Source organism: Ochotona princeps, chromosome 27 (genome assembly GCF_030435755.1).
Source record: "Ochotona princeps isolate mOchPri1 chromosome 27, mOchPri1.hap1, whole genome shotgun sequence".
Classification (NCBI taxonomy): domain Eukaryota; kingdom Metazoa; phylum Chordata; class Mammalia; order Lagomorpha; family Ochotonidae; genus Ochotona; species Ochotona princeps.
This window is the reverse complement of record NC_080858.1, coordinates 27,080,809-27,100,516: the sequence shown is the minus strand read 5'-3', so window position 1 is coordinate 27,100,516 and position 19,708 is coordinate 27,080,809. Positions and strand designations below refer to the sequence as shown.

General features: G+C 52.5%; 1 long non-coding RNA gene across 1 annotated transcript in view; it reads left to right on the top strand.

Annotated features, from left to right (window-relative positions):
* The first annotated feature begins 2,106 nt into the window (after positions 1-2,106).
* The window catches only part of LOC131478111 (uncharacterized), a 31,702-nt gene continuing 14,100 nt past the window's right edge, over positions 2,107-19,708 (top strand). The window contains exon 1 of the long non-coding RNA XR_009244303.1: positions 2,107-2,247. This is a non-coding gene — a long non-coding RNA (uncharacterized LOC131478111). The remainder of the gene's footprint in view (positions 2,248-19,708) is intronic.

The window sequence follows — 19,708 nt, the reverse complement described above, 5'->3', positions numbered from 1 at the left end:
AGAGCTCACTTGCTACACTGAGGCTCCGACTTGAAGAACTGGCCATCCTGTGAACCCATGGTCCACCATGGCAGCCAACACAATGCACATATGACCACCGTGCTCTTGGGAAGGCGTGTTTTATTCAACATGAATTTCTGAATCTGCACAGCCACATATGACCACTGATGGTCACCACAGTTGGCCCAATTCTGGAAAATCAAGCAATTCCAGGAAACTGGAGTGGCAAGTGATATTCTGAGGCATCATCAGCGTCATGGACTCACTGTGGCTGTCTGGACGCCCAGGACAGATATGTCTGTGTGTGCAGAACTGGTGCGTTTCGATGCATCATTTGTGGGTAACAGGAAAATGCTCTTCAGGGATAGCATTGCAAGACACCATTGATTGTCAGGCACACTCCCATATCAGGGATTCTTAAGTGTCGGGCAAAATCCATCTCAGTCAATGGAAAATGAGATTTCTGCTATTTTGGTGATTTTCAGTTGTCAATTTTTTTCTACCAGCTTTCATCATGATGTAGGTTGCTATTACCATGGAGAGTTAAGACTGAGCAGGGTCTTTCCGGTTCAGCTTAATTGTTTTTATTATTTATTTTTAATTGAAAGGGAGAGAGAGAGAGAGAGAGAGAGAGACATCTGCTGGTTCACACCCCCAAATGGCTTCAATGCCTAGAGCCGAGCTGGTCTGAAGCTGGAAGCCAACTGAGTGTACGTCAGGCTGGAGCTAGGAACCCGGAGCCATGAATTTCTTCCAGGTCTCTCATGTGAGTACAGCGTTTGGGCCATTTGCTGCTATCCCAGACCATAAGCAGGGAACTGGATTGGAAGTGGAGCATCCGGGACATTAATAGACACCTGTATGGGGTGGCAGTGCCAAAGGGTTGGGGATTAGCCCACCCCGTGCTAGCCCCAGCTTTAAAAATTAAAGTCAACACACCTGGCAGGAATTGAAATACCGACCCAAAGTATGGGCGGGCTGTTACTGGAATGATCCGGAGTGGCCCCTGTTACTACTGTACATGTGGTTGTTGGCACCTCCTCTCATTTATAACCTCAAAGATTTTTTTTGTTCCTTTGTTCCTTTTTTTTTTTTTTTTTTTTGTATCTACACACCTGCTGAGTGCCTGCCAACACAACCATGAGTGCCAGGAGAGCCAGCCTGCGTGTGTGTTCTTCCTTCCCACCCTGGGCTGTCGCCATCGTTGCAGTTCTTCCCACCACCCTCTGCCTCCATGCAGCTGAGTGGATCTCATGTTGACCGTGACCCCCTTCTCCAGCCTTTATCTCTGCCTCTGTGATCCCCGTTGCTGGGATGAGGAACAGGGCTGGCTGCCACCACCAGCTGCACTGCACCTCCCAAGTGATGTCAGCCAAGAGGCGTGTGCTTTTCTGTTTCGGGCAGGAGGCTCTGATCCACCCTGCTCAATACACAGGGAAGGCCCTGATCTCTGACCGTGACCCACCAGCCACCAGTTAATGGGTAATTTCAATCTAGCACAACTGCCTTGATCCTGAAATTCACACCACCTTCTTTAAGGCCTTGGAGTTTAATGAAATTACATCACATGTGGGAGATTTTAAACCTACCTGAGCTTGTGAATTCCAGCTGCCTTGAGCTGTGTGCACTTTGATGGTGCTTTCAGACGCCTGCTCATCAGGCTGATTGCGTCATCTAAGAATCGTGAGTGTAGCTTTTGGCATGGGCACCTATGGCCTGCAGCAGGGAGCCCGCATGAGGAAGGCACCCCCCACCCACCCCAGCCAGCGAAATTAACCTCTGGATATGGAGAAGTACCATGCAAGAGAAGACGGGACAAGGACCAGTCGCCATGGCAGTGGAGGGAGCCCGGAGCCCCCTGTTCCCAGGGGGGAATGGGAGAGGGGACAGGAAGCTGTGTCCACATTGGCCCTTGGTACGCCCACGCGTTTTCTGGAGCACAGGGGAAGGGGCTGCTGCTGCTGCTGTGCATCCATGGGCCCGCGACTTGTGCCCCAGCCTGGCATGTAGGGCAATGCCGCCTCCAGGACTCCAGCACACACTGGCACAGACCAGGCTCATCTTGCAACCACACAGGTGTGCATGATAAACTGTCTCTGCTGAGAGGCACCTGGTCCTAGGAGACCCTGAGGAGGCACAAGGTGCGGGCGAGGCCGAGCTCCAAGGACCACACCCTAACGTCAGGAGGCGACTCTGTGGGAGAGGATAGCCCGGACTGGGTCTCCCGAGCGACCACCTGTGCACCAGGTAAGGCCTTGAAACCGGACTGGGGCTCCACCACGAATCTCGCAACGCATTCCCAGGTCTCTTGGTCCCGCGTCGGTGGCTTGAGTTCTTGGGCTGTGCCCCGGGGCCAGGATGGGTGGGCACATGGAGGCATGAAGTCCTCTGTCCGCGCATTCAGGGGCACAGGGAGATGTGGGCTGCCCCTGGGAGAGTAGTGCAGGCCACTTTGGACTCGGAGCCTCCCTCCAGCGCGAGTTCTGGTCCTGAGCCTGGGTTCCCGTGTGCTGGCTGCAGACCGGGTTCCTGTAGCCTCCTCCCCAGATGGAACCCTTTGGACTAACCCACCGCTCGCCCTCTTGTGCGCTGCTTGACCCTGCACTCCTACGCCCAGGCCCAGTTTGATGGGGGTGAGGTTTGCACAGTTCCAGGGCCCCAGTGCTCTGCTGTGTCAGCCGGTTCTCAGGAAAGGCCTGTGTGGCTCAGCAAGCCCAGCGACAGCCGGGACTCCCAGGAGGGCAGCGGTGGTCTGGTCCCTTCGCACTTCTCTTACTTGAAGGTTTATTTCAAAGGCAGAATGAGGGAAAGGGAGAGAGACCCAGTGACATCTTTGTGGGCTTGTTCACGCTCCAGGGGCCTTTCTGGGCCTGGCTCCTGGGTGGGGCTCCTGGCCCCATCCTGGCTCTTGGGCCTGGCTCCTAACCCCATCCTGTCTCCTGCAGGCATCTCTGCAGTGAACTTTTCACAGGAGCTCTCTTGCTATTTTTCAGATAAAATGAAATAAAGCTAAAAAAAATTTTTTTTAAGTCAGAAGATCCAAGTGCTTGCCTACCAAAGGGAGATGGGGGGGCAGTACTCTGCCACTAGGGAAGAATGTTCTGGAATCATTCCCTGCCTAATGACCTCTGGTGATGAGGTATCGAATTTCATGATGAAATAGCTGATTGGGCTAAGAGGGGTTGCTGGAATTGAGACGTTCTCTATGGTATGATTTAACTCTTGATGTGTGCCGTGCAAATAACAGCGTCTGTAACTGGCACAAGCATGTCCTGGATCTCGGCGTAAGTGTTGCCTAATTCAGCCGTCCTCTCCATTCTGGGTCTTGGTGTGGCTTGCTGCGTACCTGAGTAAACATTGCGAGTTGATTGTGCTGTGAAGCTTGTTCTGTGCAAACTGGGTCTTGGTGTGAGGTTTTATCCAAGTCCCCTTGAGTGGCAAGTTGCTGCCCAGTGTGTGAAATGATGAGGTGGCAACAGCATTCAAATGGGGTTGCCAAGTGCACGGCGAACAAGGCTGCCGCTGGTCAGGAGCCAATACATGGCAGTTAATGGTCTAGATGCTGGTGGGAGTGGGGGAACCAAAGGCAAAGCGCAGAGGCGGCTGGCTGAGAAACGCATGCTGCTCAGATAGCTCTTAGACCTGGAATTCCAAAACCAGCAGTCGTCAGGGGAACAAAGGTAGAAATACAGTTGTGTCAAATGAGGGCACATCAGCATTTGATTAGGGCCAAGTGGTGTTTCTTAACGAGAAGGGCATACAAGATGAGATGGGGGTGAGCTGCGTAGGAGCCTAAATGGCTGACTTGCAGGAGGTGAGAAAGGGAACTGGGAATGTAGCCCTCCCTGCCCTCTGGGTTCTTTGTCAGTCATTGGCCAGTCTTCTTCATGCCAGTCCAAACGTTGTGAAGCCCAGCTGGGTAGCCGCCCAGTAACCAGTTGTTTGTTTCTTGGCTCTTCATACCCTCCCGGGATGGCTAACGTCACTGCTCGGGTGTGGGTGGGTCAGCCCACCCCCGCTGTGTTCTGAGCTGTAGCTTCGGATTCTGTGCGTTGAGTCCACTGTGATTTGGGGCAAGCATTGGGTGGCCCTCGTTTTCAGCTCTCCTGGAGCCACACAAGGTTGGAGAATTAGCTTCCTTACAAATCTTCAGGGTCACCAACACCCAAAGAATCTAACCAGAGTCGTCAGAATATTGCCTATCACAGGCTTTGCTGACTTCTGAGTGTTTATAGGAGCCTGGGCTTTTGGTGTGTATGTCAGACCCCATTCACAGCTCAGTGGAAATACCTCCTCTCTGAGGGTCTCCAAGCTCTCCCATGAGCTAGTTCTTTGCTTCAAAACCAAGTTAAGGGACCCCTCCCCGCCAGTGTTACCACAACACTCAAGCTTCAGATATACACGGCACTGTAATTACCCGCTTGGAGATGATGCTGTTTTGAAATTGTTTGTCATCTGATGCAAGCTCCTAGGTATTCCCCTGGATATTAGCTGATGCGGGTGCCTGGTTTCAGGCCTGGCACCCTGTCAGGAATCAGGCTCTTGTGGGTACACTGTAGAAATTTGTTGGGTAAGTGAGTAGTAAGACAAACTCAATCGTCTGCAAAGAGGCAGTGTGGGCCTGACATGCCACTTCCTGGTGCACATGGCTGGCATCTGCGTGGAGGACAATTGGTTAATGTGGCTCTTCTGGTTCTACAGGTTCAGGTGCTCTGTGAGTGAGTGGTGGGTGGATCCATCCTGTGGGCTTTTCCCCATTTAGAGTGAGTGTTGGAGTACAGGTGGCGCTAGGGAACCCACTGTTCATGTGTCTGAGTGCAGGGCCTCTGGCTGTGAGCCCCTGCCCTTGACTCCTGGGGGACGAGCTGGCTTGTCCCTTCTCTGCGTGCAATTTCCACCACCCTCATCTGTCTGCTTCTATGTGGTCAGACTGAGTGTGAGGCCTCTGGCTTGTTTATTGTTCTTTCTGTTGTTTGTGGTCTTGACATGGAAGCAGCAAGTGGGTGTGACGAATGTGAAGGTGGCTGGGTAGAGTGGGGAGACGTCCTTGTTGCCTGGAGGCAGGACTCGCCCAGCCTCTGCAGTTCTCATCCAGTCAGTGGACTCCAAGAGCACTCAGTCTAAACAGGGAACTAAGGAGGGTGCCAGGTGCTTGGCCTCCAGGTCGGAATGTGCAGTGACTCTGCCCTGGGTGAGTTCCTTCACATCGCCGATAAACATGACAGCCAGCATTAGCTGATGGTCACCCACGCTGATGATGTGCTGAGAGACAATTAGGAGGGAACACACTCATGTAAACCACATACACAAGGGCCTTTCTTCACGATGCAGTTGTTGCAACAGCCAGAGCTGAGCCAATCCAAAGCCAGGAGCTTCTTCGGGGTCTCTCACACGGGTGCAGGGTCCCAAGCCTTCGGGCCGTCCTCGACTGCTTTCCCAGGCCACAAGCAGGGAGCTGGACAGGAAGTGGAGCAGATGGGAAGTGGAGCAGCCAGGACACGAACCAGTGCCCATATGGGATCCCCGGGGCATTCAAGGGGAGGACTCTAGCCAGAAGGCTATCCCCCTGAGCCCAGAATTACAAATTTTGAAAGCATTACTGATGACCACACTCAGTATACAAGAAATGTACTGGTTTTATACTATTCAGGCTAGAAAGGAAGGTCGATTGTGAAGATGGTACGTCAGGTTGACATGTTCATGGCAGTAGACCTGGACTTTTCAAGTCGTTTCTTTTAAAACCACAACAAAATATGAATATTGACACTCAAAAGTAACTTTCTCAAGTGCAGGAAGTGTTGGGGAACCAGCTGTGCTGCTGTTGTGGAGTGTTCTCAGCAGGGGTGTGGGCACCTGCCAGTCTGTGTGCCATGGTCAGACCTTGCATGAGAGTATGGGGGAAGGCGAGCACAGCTTAGTCCTATGAGATGTGGAGGAAGTTGTGGAGACAGCGCATCAGATGGTCATTGGCCGGCACTGTTGGCCTTGACAGGGCCTCAGGGAGAGAACCAGTGGAGGAGTCTGCCCTGCTGGAACACCCCGCTCCAGTTTCCTCCTGCGTGTCCCAATGTGCAGTTGGCACACCACCTGCAAAGCCAGGGCACTGTCCTATTGTAGGCATGCTAGTCTGAGTGCAGCCACTGGGGCAGGGTGTGGCTCATCTCCTGCCTACCCCGGCAGCAATGGGGCTGCAGCCAGGCTCCTCCAGTTTCTCCCAGTTCTGGACCAAGTGTGTGTGGTGGACGCTGGGCTCCCTGCACAGGCAGCTCCTTGTGGAGACAGAAGATGGGGAACAACAGGCTGGGTGCTTGTTCTTTGGATTCAGGGTTGTCCTCACCCTGTTCCCCTGTTACATGTACACAAACTCACACTCATACACACACAGGCACACTCTCACAGACTCTCACACATCACCCTTGGCATCCACCTTCCCTCTGCTGGACTTGGGCTGCAGAAGCCCCCAGAGAGCTTTGACACGCCTCCCAGAGAGGGTGAGGCTGCCCTGGTTCTGTCACTGTGACAAAGGGGCCAGCATGTGACCTCTACTTCACTGGCAGGGTTTTCATTTCCTGCCTCTGCCGGGCACTGATGCAATAGCAGGGCTGAGTTCTCAAACTTGGGGTTTAAATTCTGGACTTGTATTTGGTTCACAGTGGGAGGTACGGACAACCTCAGGGATAAACAGCTCCCAGTGCCTCATCCAAGCATCCCTGTGCACGGAGCATGGCTCACAGAGGTGGCATGTGTACTGTCACCAGTAGCTGCTCACGCTTTGCACCAACTTGGCCGCCAGTTACGTGCTCTGCTCCAGTGTTCTGGGATTGATTCTCCGTAGGAGACTGTGTTCCCCTCTGGCGTCTCTCCCCATCGTCTACTCGGCATTGGCATGGCTGCTACTCAGGGTGTTTTTTAAAATATATGGCAGGCAGAGAAATAGAACAAGAGGAGCAAAGGTAGATCTATCTGCTGGTTCGTTGCTGAAGTGGCTACAACGCCTGGTGCTGGGCCAGGACAAAAACCAGGAGCCTGGAGTTCCATCTAAGATTCTCATGTGGATGCCAGGACTCAGGGACGTCAGCCGTCCTCTACTGATTTCCCAGGCACATTAACAGGGAGCTGAATGGGAAGTGAAACAGCTGGGACTTGAACTGGTGCCCAAATGGGATGCCCACACTGCAGGTAACAGCTTAAGCTGTTGTGCCACTTCATTGGCCCCTACTTCAGAGTTGTAAAATGGAGCAAATGGCAGCTGCGCATTTCATTACCAGTGTGATGTCAGCATGCCCAGGGCTCTGACGAGCTTCCTGGGGGGATGGGGTGTCACACTGTGCTTCACGAGCCCAGGAGGCCAGTGTTGAGCCTGCTGCTCAGAGAGCAGGGTGTGTGTGAGCACTTGCCACTGGGTGGCATCAATTCGGAACCGGGTAAGTCTTGGCTGTGAACTCTGCTACATGCACTGCCTCCGTGGAGGTTGGATTTCTTGATTGAGTCTGTCCCTAGTACCCCTGGCCACCAGCTGCAGTGAGGGGAGTTTGGGCAGCACGAGTCTGGTTTCTCCCTTCTCCGGACCAGCGGGATAGAAAGCTTGAGCCTGCCTGTTGTGCTGTGCCTCAGTCCCCAACAGCCCATAGAAGCTGCTGGGTTAGAAGCCTAGCTCTGGATGGGCCTGGCTTGCCCAGCTGGCCGAGTGCAGTGTGGACCTGCACAGAGGGCCAAGGCCATGTGGCTTCCAGGCCATGGGAGGACCTCACAACGTTGAAGGAAAGTATAATTCAAAGCTGAGTTTGCTTTGTGCAGAGACTTTTCTTTTTAAAGATTTATTTATTTTTATTGGAAAAGCAGATATTCAGAGGAGAGACAGAGAGGATCTTCCGTCCGATGATTCACTCCCCAAGTGGTTACAATGGCTGGAGATGAGCCAATCCAAAGCCAGGAGCCAGGAGCTTCCTCCTGGTCTCCCACACGGGTGCAGGGTCCCAAAGCTTTGGGCCGTCCTCGACTGTATTCCCAGGCCACAGGCAGGGAGCTGGATGGGAAGCAGGGCCACTGGGATTAGAACCGGCGCCCATATGGGATCGCAGCACATTCAAGGTGGGGACTTTAGACACTTTAGAAACATCTACTTTAGAAGCATGGTGTCACTCTGCTAAAAAACAGTATTACAAAAGTAAATTTGAGCCAGGTTTAATTACTAACTGTAAGAAATAAGAAAATAGGGCCCGGCGGCCTGGCCTAGCGGCTAAAGTCCTCGCCTTGAACGCCCCGGGATCCCATATGGGCACCGGTTCTAATCCCGGCAGCTCCACTTCCCATCCAGCTCCCTGCTTGTGGCCTGGGAAAGCAGTCGAGGACGGCCCAAAGCTTTGGGACCCTGCACCCGTGTGGGAGACCTGGAAGAGGTTCCTGGTTACCAGCATCGGATTGGCGCACCGGCCCGTTGCGGCTCACTTGGGGAGTGAATCATCGGACGGAAGATCTTCCTGTCTCTCCTCCTCTGTGTATATCTGACTTTATAATAAAATGAATCTTTAAAAAAAAAAGAAATAAGAAAATAGAAAATTTTATTGGCTCTTTGGAAATATAGTGACAGGCAAGTCCCCCAAAACAAAGATAGGGTATCCAAGAAACTATGAAAGACAAATGTGTTTGACTTTTGAGATTGACAGTGTTACAGCCAAATAAAGATACCAAGAAAATGAGCAAAATGCACAGATGGCATGATGCTTGCGGTGTCTATGCAGCAGGGGGACGGCCATCTAAAATGTACACACAGCTCCAACAGGCCTGGGCACCTGCAGCTGAAGTGTCATCCTCCGAGGCTGGCTGTGAGCAGAGCAGTGATGCGGGTGCTATGCAGCGCGCCCCAGGACACCTCGTGCTGACACCATGGTAACTGAAGTCGGGTGTTCACGCTGAGTGGCCTGCCTGACATTGTCCACTGGAGGGCAGGCTGGTTTCCCTCTCTCCCACGGCTGAGGGCTGTGAGGCTCCAGGTCCAGGACTTGGGTCTCTGTAGACCCATCCTCCCTGCCTCCCCCCTCAACCCCGTGGAGAACCTTGGGGATTTTCTTAGTGGTGGGTGAGTTCAGTGGTTTGGGCTCCACTTTGCAGTGGCCTATGGGAGCTGGCACCACCTGGGCCTGGACGGAGGCACTGCGCTCAGCAGCCTCCAGCAGCTACACCTCGCACCTGCCCTGTGCCCATGGCGCCCCAGGCTGCCGGTCTTGGCTCTGACCCCGGGGCTCTGGCTGAGATGCTCACTGCTGCTGTCTTCCATGCTGCCCTCGCTCCTCCCTCACGGGCGTCACTGTCCCAGCCCAGTCCAGCGTTGTCCCCTTCTCTGTCCACTTTGGGCCTCTTAGCCATTTCTCCCAAGGATTATTTATCAGTCCAATTCCTTCCTGGCAGCCACGTCTCATGGGCTTTATGAAGAGCTAGTTCAGGATGTGGAGTTCAACTCCCAGGCCCAGTGGCCAGCAGGCAGTCGGGGGCCCAAGCCCTGTGATGCAGGGGCGGCCACTGGTCATGGTGTCCTTCTATAGACAGTGTAGCTGTTGCCCTCAGTGTAGCAGGTGGCTGCACTGGTAAGCTGGGTAGTGCTGGAGCCAGCTTTACTCCTGCAAGGCCCTTTGGGCCCAGTGATGGCCATGGCCAGTGGGCATGCCAAGTGCGCCATGATGAGTGTGAGCAGGTGGTGAGGGTCAGGTGGCACAGCAGGTGGCTTGGGGAAGGGGAATGAAGGACAGTGACTTCCCTCCCACCACTAGGAAGAAGAAATGTACATTTTCCTTGCCTTAAGGATATGTAGTATTAGCTCAACTATTTTAGGCAAAATGGCAAAATAAAGCTTGAAAATGGCAAGCTCTCGACAGTGGCATAGTTGTGGTTTTCTCATTCCCTTACAGTTTTCACATTTTCCAAATTTATTCCGAAGCGTGTGTAATGGGAACATTGTATTAGGTCATCTGCCTCAAGGTGGTAGCACTCGCAGCCTGCTGGAATGAGATGCTTGTGAGTCGGCATGGGACCTCCACAGGGGGATGCAGCTGGCACCTGCTGGCCTCAGCGTCCACTTCCCAGGCTCTCGTCTATTGACAAGCTCTGGAAGCCCTTACAGGCTCAAAAAATGTTCATGAAAACTACATAGACTTTTTTTTTTTTTGGCAGGAAAATGAACCTTTAATCCCACTGTTTTGTGAAGTTTTTGATGTATCTTTGTTTTTGTTATAAAAACACAGATGTATAACTGATAATGTTAATGAATTGGGAGTTGTAACTTCTTTTTTGTTTTGTTTTTATTTGAAAGGCACATTTAGAGAGAAAGAGAGACAGACAGAGGGGTCTTGGATCTGCTGGTTCACTCCCCAGCTGGCCTCAGTGGCTGGAGCTGAGCTGGTCTAAAGCCAGGAGCTTGGAGCTTCGTTTGGATCACCCCCGTGGGTGCAGGGGCCTGAGGACTTGGTCATCTGCTTCTGCTTTCCCAGGTGCATCTGCAGGCAGCAGGACGGGAAGCGGAGCAGCTGGCCATAAACTGGCACACCTGTGGGCTGCCGGTGCCACAGGCAAAGGCTTAACCACAGCACTGGCTCCAAGGGCTGTAGCTTTTACATCTTCATTTTCTCTAAGACTTTCTCAGTGACTCTAGGCATTTTGTGCTGGTCAGTCAGTCGGGTTTCCTTCCTCCCTCCCATCTGTGCACTTGCTGCAGCCTGTTCTCTTGCTCGCTTGCCGGCTTGGCCACCCTGGGAAGGTGACCAAGGTAAGAATTCTCAGATCAAGAGTCTCCCCCTAGTGTTGGTGCATGTGAAGGCAGCGGTCCTGGCTTCTGGCTCTCCGTGGGCTCTGGGTTCTGTCTGTTGCCTGTGATGTGACGGTTCGAGCCAACGTTCAGCCTGGTAATTCCACGGCAGCATCCACAGGGACTCGCCTGCTACGTTGAAAGCCCATGAGGACTCGGGGTGGCTGAGCCATACACCATCTCAGGGTGGCCTGGGCACAGTCACTCGGCCACTTTTCTTTGAATTCCTTGGTCTTAAGGTGCCCCACCCGGCATCGGTCTGGATGGGCAGGGTTGACCTGAGCTCTATGGGGTAGATAAGGGAACAGAACTTTCAGGGCACTAGTCCCTTGACAAGGGCCCTGCCTGCCGTCGTATTTTCAGTTCCCACCCCCCTTTACAGCAGCTCCTGCTCTCAGACTCTGCTGTCTCTCTGTGTGGCTTCTGCCTGTGCCCTGGCTTCCCGGCTCCACGGTGGGGCCTCACCCTGACCGCCCCCAGGGATGGGGTGAGCCTGTGTTGCCCTGGCTGCTGGCTGCCTCCTGGCAGTGCCGCCTTGGTGGTCTGATGGACTGCCTGTGCTGCTGTTCATGGATAGACAGTGTTGGGCTTTGTGGAGAATTCCCCATACGAGAAGTTTTCTCCAAGGCAGTGGTGCCAGAGGGAATTATAAGAAGTGGAGCCAGATGGGGGGTGTTATTCAAAATATGTTTATTTTATGTAAACTTAGTACTGGGACCAAATCTTTCATCATCTGGATATGCGATCGCAAAATAACACAAGGCGGGCGTGCTGATCAAGTGGAGGGGCTCTTTGAAGCCAGGGCCTGTCCCTTCCCATGGGACCTGCTGAGCTAGAAATCCTGGGGGCTGTGCTCGATCCCCTAGTCTCCCCGGAATTTCCCCTGTGCTGCTGAGAGGCAGAGGACAAGCCTGGAAGCTCTGTGTGGCTGTGCAGTGCATTCAGGGAGTGAAGGGTCCCGTTCATGGCCCCGGGCTGGTTAGAGCTAGCACTGAGGGATGGCCAATTGCAAGCTGTTCACGTTTGGGTCGGTATCCCAGGCAGGAGCTCATTAACCTCGATCCTATTGTCTCACATGCCTGGAACAGACTCTGTTGGCTATGACATTTACACTGTCTGCAAGCTTGGGTTCTGAGGGAAGGAACAAGGCCTCTCCAGAAGCCAGCAGAGGGAAGTAGCCATGCTGCAGTCTTCACAATTGACAGGTGGCAGGTGCGGTGGGTGCTTGGCCTTGGAAGCCCAGCCGTGTCCTGTCTCCCTGCGTTGGGCTCGGCATCTGTCCCCAGGCAGCATCCCTCAGGCTGCTGTCACTCCCAAACTGTGCTGTTGGGAGTAGAACCGGCTGCTCCTAGGCTGGTCTCAGTCTCTGCAGGAACAGTGCTCTGGGAGCCTGTGGGCCCGCCCCACAGCCCCTCAGCATCCCACAGCTGCATTCACACTTGTTCCTAGCTTCTGGCTTCAGCCCAGCTCAGCCCTGGTGATCAAGGGCATTTGGCAAGTGAACCAGGGAATGGAGATGCCTCTCTAGCACTCTACCTCCCAGATGTTTAAGTCTTTTTTTTTATTTCTTTATTTTTGACAATCTTCACATAGTTAATTAGGGCACAAAGAGTCAAGGGCTACAGGAAAGTGGGTAACACCATTATTTCCACATTCTCTTTTTTTCTGTATCTGGGGTAATGGGGGAGATAAAGGGAGAAGCCCCACCCAGCCTCCCACCCATCCCAGGTCCCCGATGTAGGGCATGCTCCGAGGGTCTTGCTCAAGTGGTTTTGATAGTTCAACAGTCATGAATTGCTGCCAGTCTCACCACTCCAAGCACGATGAGGTCACTGAAGAATCCACTGATTGACACAGTCCACCTTAGAGTCTCCGTTTGCCCAGTTTTTCACTGCCAACATATGGCTGGGGTAGTTGACTGATTTGTTCTGTCCTCTGCTGTGGTGCCAGGTGTACTCTGCAGGTTTCAATAGATTGCTATATCCTCATGGGCACCTGATTGTGCTGCCCACTGCTCTGTCTGAGCCTTGAGGAGGCTCGGCTCTGACATGTGCACTCCATGGCAGATGGTGAAACCTGCACTTCTCTTCATGGTTGGGGCTCTGAGTCCAGCAGTTTGATTGGGGAGATCCCCAAAGAAACTTTGAGGTGATCCCAGACCCGGTTCTTGTGTTTGCTTGTAAGTTCAGAGCCCAGCTCAATCCATCACCCCAATCAGCTGGTGATTGCAGTTGCTGGGTCAGTTGTTTCCAGCCCTGTCCTCCATAGATGTTTACACTTGATCTTAGCCAAAAGGCCAAGAGGCGATCCACAAATGTTTAAATCTTAAGACAACATGAGAATTAACAGTAGTTCAAGATAGCTGTGCTAAAATTCAACCCATCACCAGAGAGCAATAATAAACACGGTGACGACTCATGTTAGTTGGATGCTTCTGCTGATCGCTATGTGAGTCTTTGACCTGGATGAGCTCATTTAATCATCACAAGGAACAGACCAGTCCCATTTTATTTCTGTTTATTACAGAAGGGGGACATGAGCCAGAGCTTGAACCTGGGAAGTCTAGTTCAGAGCTGGTAAACTGAGTCTTTGCAACATCTGGGGCAGGGCCCGGTGAGAACCGCCGGGATGGATATCTCCCTGGGTCCTTGCTCCAGGAAGTCACCGGGTTTGCTCCAGACGTGGGCGCCACAGGGCAGGCTGTGTTGGCCTTGCCTTGGCTTTGCTCCCGCACAGCACAGGGTCCTGTGGCAGCGGTGAAGTTTCCAAAGCACCCCAAAGCTAGCCTGCTTCCCTTAGGATAGACTCATGTTTCTGGTTGGTGGGGACAGGTGGCAGTCAGGGTGAGGGGCACAGGCAGTTGGAGCTCCCCTCTGAGATGGGCTGACGCACAGGGTGTCCCTGTGGTCGGCTGCTTTGTACCTAGGAGTGAAGTGGTCAGAAAGTCACGGGGCAGTAACAAATGTGGGGAGCATACTTGGTAATGAAGTGTTCCTTTAGTAGATAACTGGGAGGGAAAAGCTCCAGGGTCAGACAAGTCACTGTCTTATTAAAACAAGGAAATTAAAGCTTAATGGCACCAGAGAGAAAATAGCAGAAATGATTGTCTGGCCACGTGTTATTAACCATACTAAAACAAATAGGAGAATGGAGGTGGGGTAGAGCTGGGCTGTCCATGGCCTCAGGAGGCCTCGAGGGGCTCCTTCAGTTTCCATTTCGGCTCTTTGGGGGCTGTTAGATAACACCCCTGTGTGCTGGTGGCTTTGGGGTTCCTATGGTCATAAAATGCGCCTCACAGGGCTCTCATCTCAAGCCTTGGAGCTGGTTTGCATTGTTTGTGGAGACAAAAAATAAGCTTTTGCCTCTCTTTGGGATTCATTTTCAGAAATGAGCCTTGGAAATGAGTTTTCCTGAGACACATTTATATACAATGGCAGGCTAATATCTTACACTTCACTGTGCGCAGTGACAGGGGAGAATACTGACAAGGACCAGGCTGTGCACAGCAGGCGGTTGGCCTGGGGGAGGGGGTGACTTCAGTGGAAAGCCAGGGGGCAGCATAGTAGGGGACACCTGATGGCTACTAATGATACAAGCAAACGCTTCTGTGACCTAATGGCCTAATGGTTACTAAGTCCTATGTGTAGCCGTCTCTGAAGCAAAACTTCAAGTAAGGAAGGTTTGCACTTAGGCCCAATGCTGCCTTTGGGTGGGGGTACTCACTGTGTTGCTCCTGAGCAATAAAAGTCAGCTCTGAGCTTCACATTTGGCAGGTGATCCATAGCTCTTATTGGATGGATGGATGGATGGGTGGGTGGGTGGACTGAAAGTGGTCGAATGAGTGGTGGATGGTGGACCAGTGGATGAACGAACAGATGGACAAGTGGGTGGGTGGCTGGATAAACGATGGTGGGCTGATGGGTGGACGACTCATTCCCTGGGACATGGAAGGAGTTTGTTTTGTGGGAGTACTCTCCTCAGGGCTGAGGTGCTAAGAGGGCAGTTGTAGGGATCAGTAGGAGGTGATTTCTGACAGAGTGGACTGATGCCTGGTGCTGCTGGACTCCTCATGCTGCCCGGGGCTTGGGGAGGCATAGCTGAGTTGGTGGACTTTGGGTTCAGTCCTACGGGTTCATCTCTGCAGCATTTGTCTCCTATCAGCTCCCACCTGGCTGCCTGGTATGTCCCTGTGCCTGGGGATCCAGACTAGCCAAGCAGTCCGCTGTGGATGCAGCCGTCTGGCCTGTGACCAGGTGGAGTTCCCTGTTGCCTCCTGTCTGTTCCTTCTGTTGGGAGCCCAGCCTGTGGTCACAGTGGATTGCTTGCTTTCCCCCAAGGCAGCAGGCTCGCGCCCAGCATCGTGCTGAGTGCCAGCTCTCCTGCTCCGGCAGGAATGCATCTCCCCAGATGTCTGGGGGCTGATCCCTGCAGTCCTTTTAGGTTTCTGCTCAGTGTCGTGTCTGATCAGCAGTGGTATTATACTTCTCGTCATTGGCATTCCCTGCTGAACAGGAAGTCGCAGCCCTCATCTTGGACAGCCACATCAGAAAACCCAGATTCATCCAGAATCCTCTCCCTCTCCACCGCCCATGCATCTAGCTTCGAAGGATTAGTTTGAGAAATGACCTTCAGTCTGCTGGCTTCTCTATTTCTGTGTCTGCCACTCCATCCATTCTTACTGAATTCTGATGCCGGTATTGGGGATCTCCAAAAAGTTCTGACAATTACATACTATGAAACAAACTATCCATGAATTTCACATTGTTTTTCTGCAAGAGAGTAAACATATTTTAATATTTTTCTTGTCTTAAAAATGATTTTTTAATTTTAATTTTTAAAATAAAATTTTGGTAGATATTTCATATTTAAATTTTTTAATTTGAAAGGCAGAATTAGAGAAGGAGAGACAGAGATCTTTCATCTGCTGGTTCACTCCTCAAATGGCCACAAAAGCTGCAGCTGAGCTGATCTGGAGCCAGGAGCCAGGAATTCTGGGTTTCCCTCATGGGTGCAGGGTTCCAAGGACTTGGGCCATCCTCTGTTGCTTTCCCGGGAGCATTAGCAGGGAGCTGGATCAGAAGTAAAGCAGTTGGAACATGAACTAGAACCCATATGGGATGCTGATGTTGAATGCAGCAACTTGCCCGCTTTGTCCCAGTGCCAACCCTCTGTTGCTGCACTCCAGTTCACAGATTCCCTATTAAAATACAGCTTTATGCATGTCACTCCAGGACATGAAGACCTTCAGTGTCTCCCTGTCAGCCTCAGGTAAAACTCAAATGGTCCCCCAACCTAACAGCCCTGTCGCTGACACAGAAAGTGAGCAAGATAGAATAATGCTGCACCTGCCTTGGGGTCAATTACCCCTGGCAACTGTGAGTGTGTCAGGTTACACAGTGAGGGCGAGGAAGGCTGCCAGTAAGCCGGCCTTTAAATAAGGGCATTGTCCCGCAGTAACCCTAGAAGGACTTGATGCAAGAGTCCACAAGAGCAGGAGTATCGTGGCCAGAGAGGAATGCGGCCAGAGAGGCTGTGCGAGATGGACAAGCCCAGCTGGCTTTGAAGACAGAGTGGGGAGGGCCACAAGCCAATGGTGTCACAGCTTCCAGAGCTGGAGGAGCCCAGGCAGCAGTTCCCGGCGACACAATGCGATCCTAGCAGGCTGGGGCTATGGTGACCTGGGAGCTGCAGGGCTTTCTGACAATGTGCCTGAGGTGGGGAACCCACCAGGATTTGGCTGGCTGTTGTAGCCACGATAAAACCACAGTGCAGGGTTGTGTCTGGGCTGCCTCTTCAGGCTTCATTCTTAGAGGAAGATACACTACGTGAACATTTAAAAAATATATATCTAACTATGTGTTTGCAAGAGTTACAGCCAGAGGTCTTTTTTTCAGTTGTACTTCTGTTTGTTATTATTTTATGCTACAGTTTCATAGGCGTGCACCCTCGCCTTGTCCCGATCCATCTTACTAATGTGTGAGTGCAGAGAGCCCGAGTGTCTGGCTGCTGGGTGGCAGAGCAGGCAAGCCTGTATTCTTACTCTATCATATACAGGTCCTTAGAACAGAGCTGGCCCCTGGCTGATGCAGTGGATGAACGGGGGCACTCAGGCTGATCTCTGATTACTGGAGCGGCGATGAGGAAGCTGTGCCTTCAGCAGGTGTGCACATGTATGTGCAGTGCAGCCCAGTGGCTTGTGCTCCAAGAGGGAGCATAGATCTCCCAGACTGGGACGTGACCCCACCCTGCTTGTGTTCCGTCATTAAGGCGCCAACGGCACCTTGCAGTCCTGAGCTGCTGACCCACCTTAGGATTAGCAATGAAGCTTCAAGCTCTATGGGGTCCCCGGGCACCTCTTTGGAGAGGACAGGTCTCCTCTGTGAGCAGGGCGAGGGTAGAGACACAGGGAGGTCCTGAAGCTGGAGGGGATGCTCAAAGTAGCAGGCTGTCAGCCTGTTGCCAAGCGCCCTGCTCGTGTGCCATGGGCTCACTGCAATGCAGATTTACTTCAATAAATCATATTACCTTCATGTCCCAGCAAATCGTCTTTCAAAACAGAAACATGAGTATTTCTGGGATTCTTCTTTCTTATATGCAAGGTTAAAAAGTGGCCTTTAAGGCTACAGCAACGGCTGAGGTGGCTATTTTTGGTCTTGAGAATTGCGTTCGCTCCAGGAATGTCGAGTGAGGAAGTCCGAGTGTCTGTTCCTGCTGGACTGGAAAGAATTGCTTGGGGGGCTCGAGCCCCTTGTGTCCGGTGGCAGGACAGAAACAACAGCTTGGAGTCCTCATGAGGACAGCAAGCAGGTGCCATGGATGGCCAGGCTTCCACCTGTGCCGAGCCTCTTGTGCAATCCAGACAGCTCGATGGAGGCATGTGGGGAAAGCAGGTGCCTGGATAGCACGGTGAGGCCAGTGTTGGCTTGCCCTGAGCACAGAGCATCAGCTCCCGTTTGTGGGTGGCAGCTAGTGTGTCAGGCTTGATAACAGTTGTGGTGACATGGGTGTGTCTGCAATCTGGAGAGCCAATTCCTAGCAAACCAGGATTGCCCTGTCCTATTGCTAACGTCAAGTTAGCAGGACTTGTTGCCACCTAACTGCAGGGGCTAAAAGTCCCTTGCAGTCGGGTTCTCCCCAGCTTGCAGGTTCCCAGGGGTGGCTGTTCTCACCTCTTCGCACACTTGCTGCCAACAATGTTTTTTGTTTCATTTGGAAGATGATTCTTAATTTTATTCGAAAGACAGGGCCCGGCGGCGTGGTCTAGCGGCTAAAGTCCTCACCTTGAACGCCCTGGGATCCCATATGGGCGCCGGTTCTAATCCCGGCAGCTCCACTTCCCATCCAGCTCCCTGCTTGTGGCCTGGGAAAGCAGTTGAGGACGGCCCAATGCATTGGGACACTGCACCCACGTGGGAGACCTGGAAGAGGTTCCAGGTTCCCGGCTTTGGATCGGCGCGCATCGGCCCGTTGCGGCTCACTTGGGGAGTGAATCATTGGACGGAAGATCTTCCTCTCTGTCTCTCCTCCTCTGTGTATATCTGGCTGTAATAAAATGAATAAATCTTTAAAAAAAATTTTTATTCGAAAGACAGAAAGAGACAGACAGATCGAAAGAACTGTCCATCGGGTGCTGAGCTTCCCAGATGCTCACCACACCTGGGCTTGCCCCAAAGCCAGTCAGGAGCCAGGACCTCCATCTGACTCTCCAGCTGGTTGGCAGGGACCAAGTGCTTGAGCAGTTACCTGCTGTCTCCCAGGGTGTGCACCAGCACGATGTGATGTGGGATACAGGCTTCTTCTGCAGTCTTGGCCATTGTGGAATGCCTGCCCCACAGAGATTCTTGACCGCCTCGCTACCCTCCCAACACTGACGTCTCGCACCTGTTCCTCTCCGCAAAAACCCCTTCAATGATGCTACGGATCCCAGAGGAACCTGGCAACTCACTAAAAATAACACAGAACAGGAAGAAAGCTACAACTGAATATTAGAATTTCTGGTTTACAGCTAAGATGAAGAAGTGAGGAAAGAGTGGCTCCCACTAAGAACCAAAACCAACAAAAGCATCCATATTTGACAAAAGTTGAGGTTAGCCAGTCTAGGTTAGTGTGCTTACTTGTTGCCCTTTGTGTGTCATGGGTGTGGTCAGTCTCCCTGGGCGTGCATGGGTGTAGCCAGTCTTGTCCTGGGTGTGCGTGGGTGTGGCCAGTCTCCTGGGTGTGCGTGGGTGTGGCCAGTCTCCCTGGGTGTGCGTGGGTGTGGTCAGTTTCTTCCAGGTCTCCCATGTGATTACAGATCCCAAGTACTTGGGCCATTCTCTGCTGCTTTCTAGTATGCTGGCAGAGTTGGATCAAAAGTGGAACAGCTGGGACTTGAACAAGGGTCCTTATAGATTGCCAGCACTATATGAGGGAGTAGTGCTGGCCCCTCCATTTCTTTCTTTCAAATGCATGCTCATGTCCTTTGCTCAGGTCTTTTTTTTTTTTTTAGATTTATTTTTATTACAAAGTCAGATATACACAGAGGAGGAGAGACAGAGAGGAAGATCTTCCGTCCAATGATTCACTCCCCAAGTGAGCTGCAATGGGCCGATGCGCGCCGATCCAAAGCCGGGAACCAGGAACCTCTTCCGGGTCTCCCACGCGGGTGCAGGGTCCCAATGCATTGGGTCGTCCTTGACCGCTTTCCCAGGCCACAGGCAGGGAGCTGGATGGGAAGTGGAGCTGCCGGGATTAGAACCGGCACCCATATGGGATCCTGGGGCGTTCAAGGTGAGGACTTTAGCCGCTAGGCCAGGCCACCAGGCCCTGCTCAGTTCTTGATTGCTGGCTTTGTGTTGAGTCCTTATTGGTTCTGGACATTCATCCTGACGAGCACTTTTCCCATTCTGCTGGTCGCTCCTCTCTTTGTGA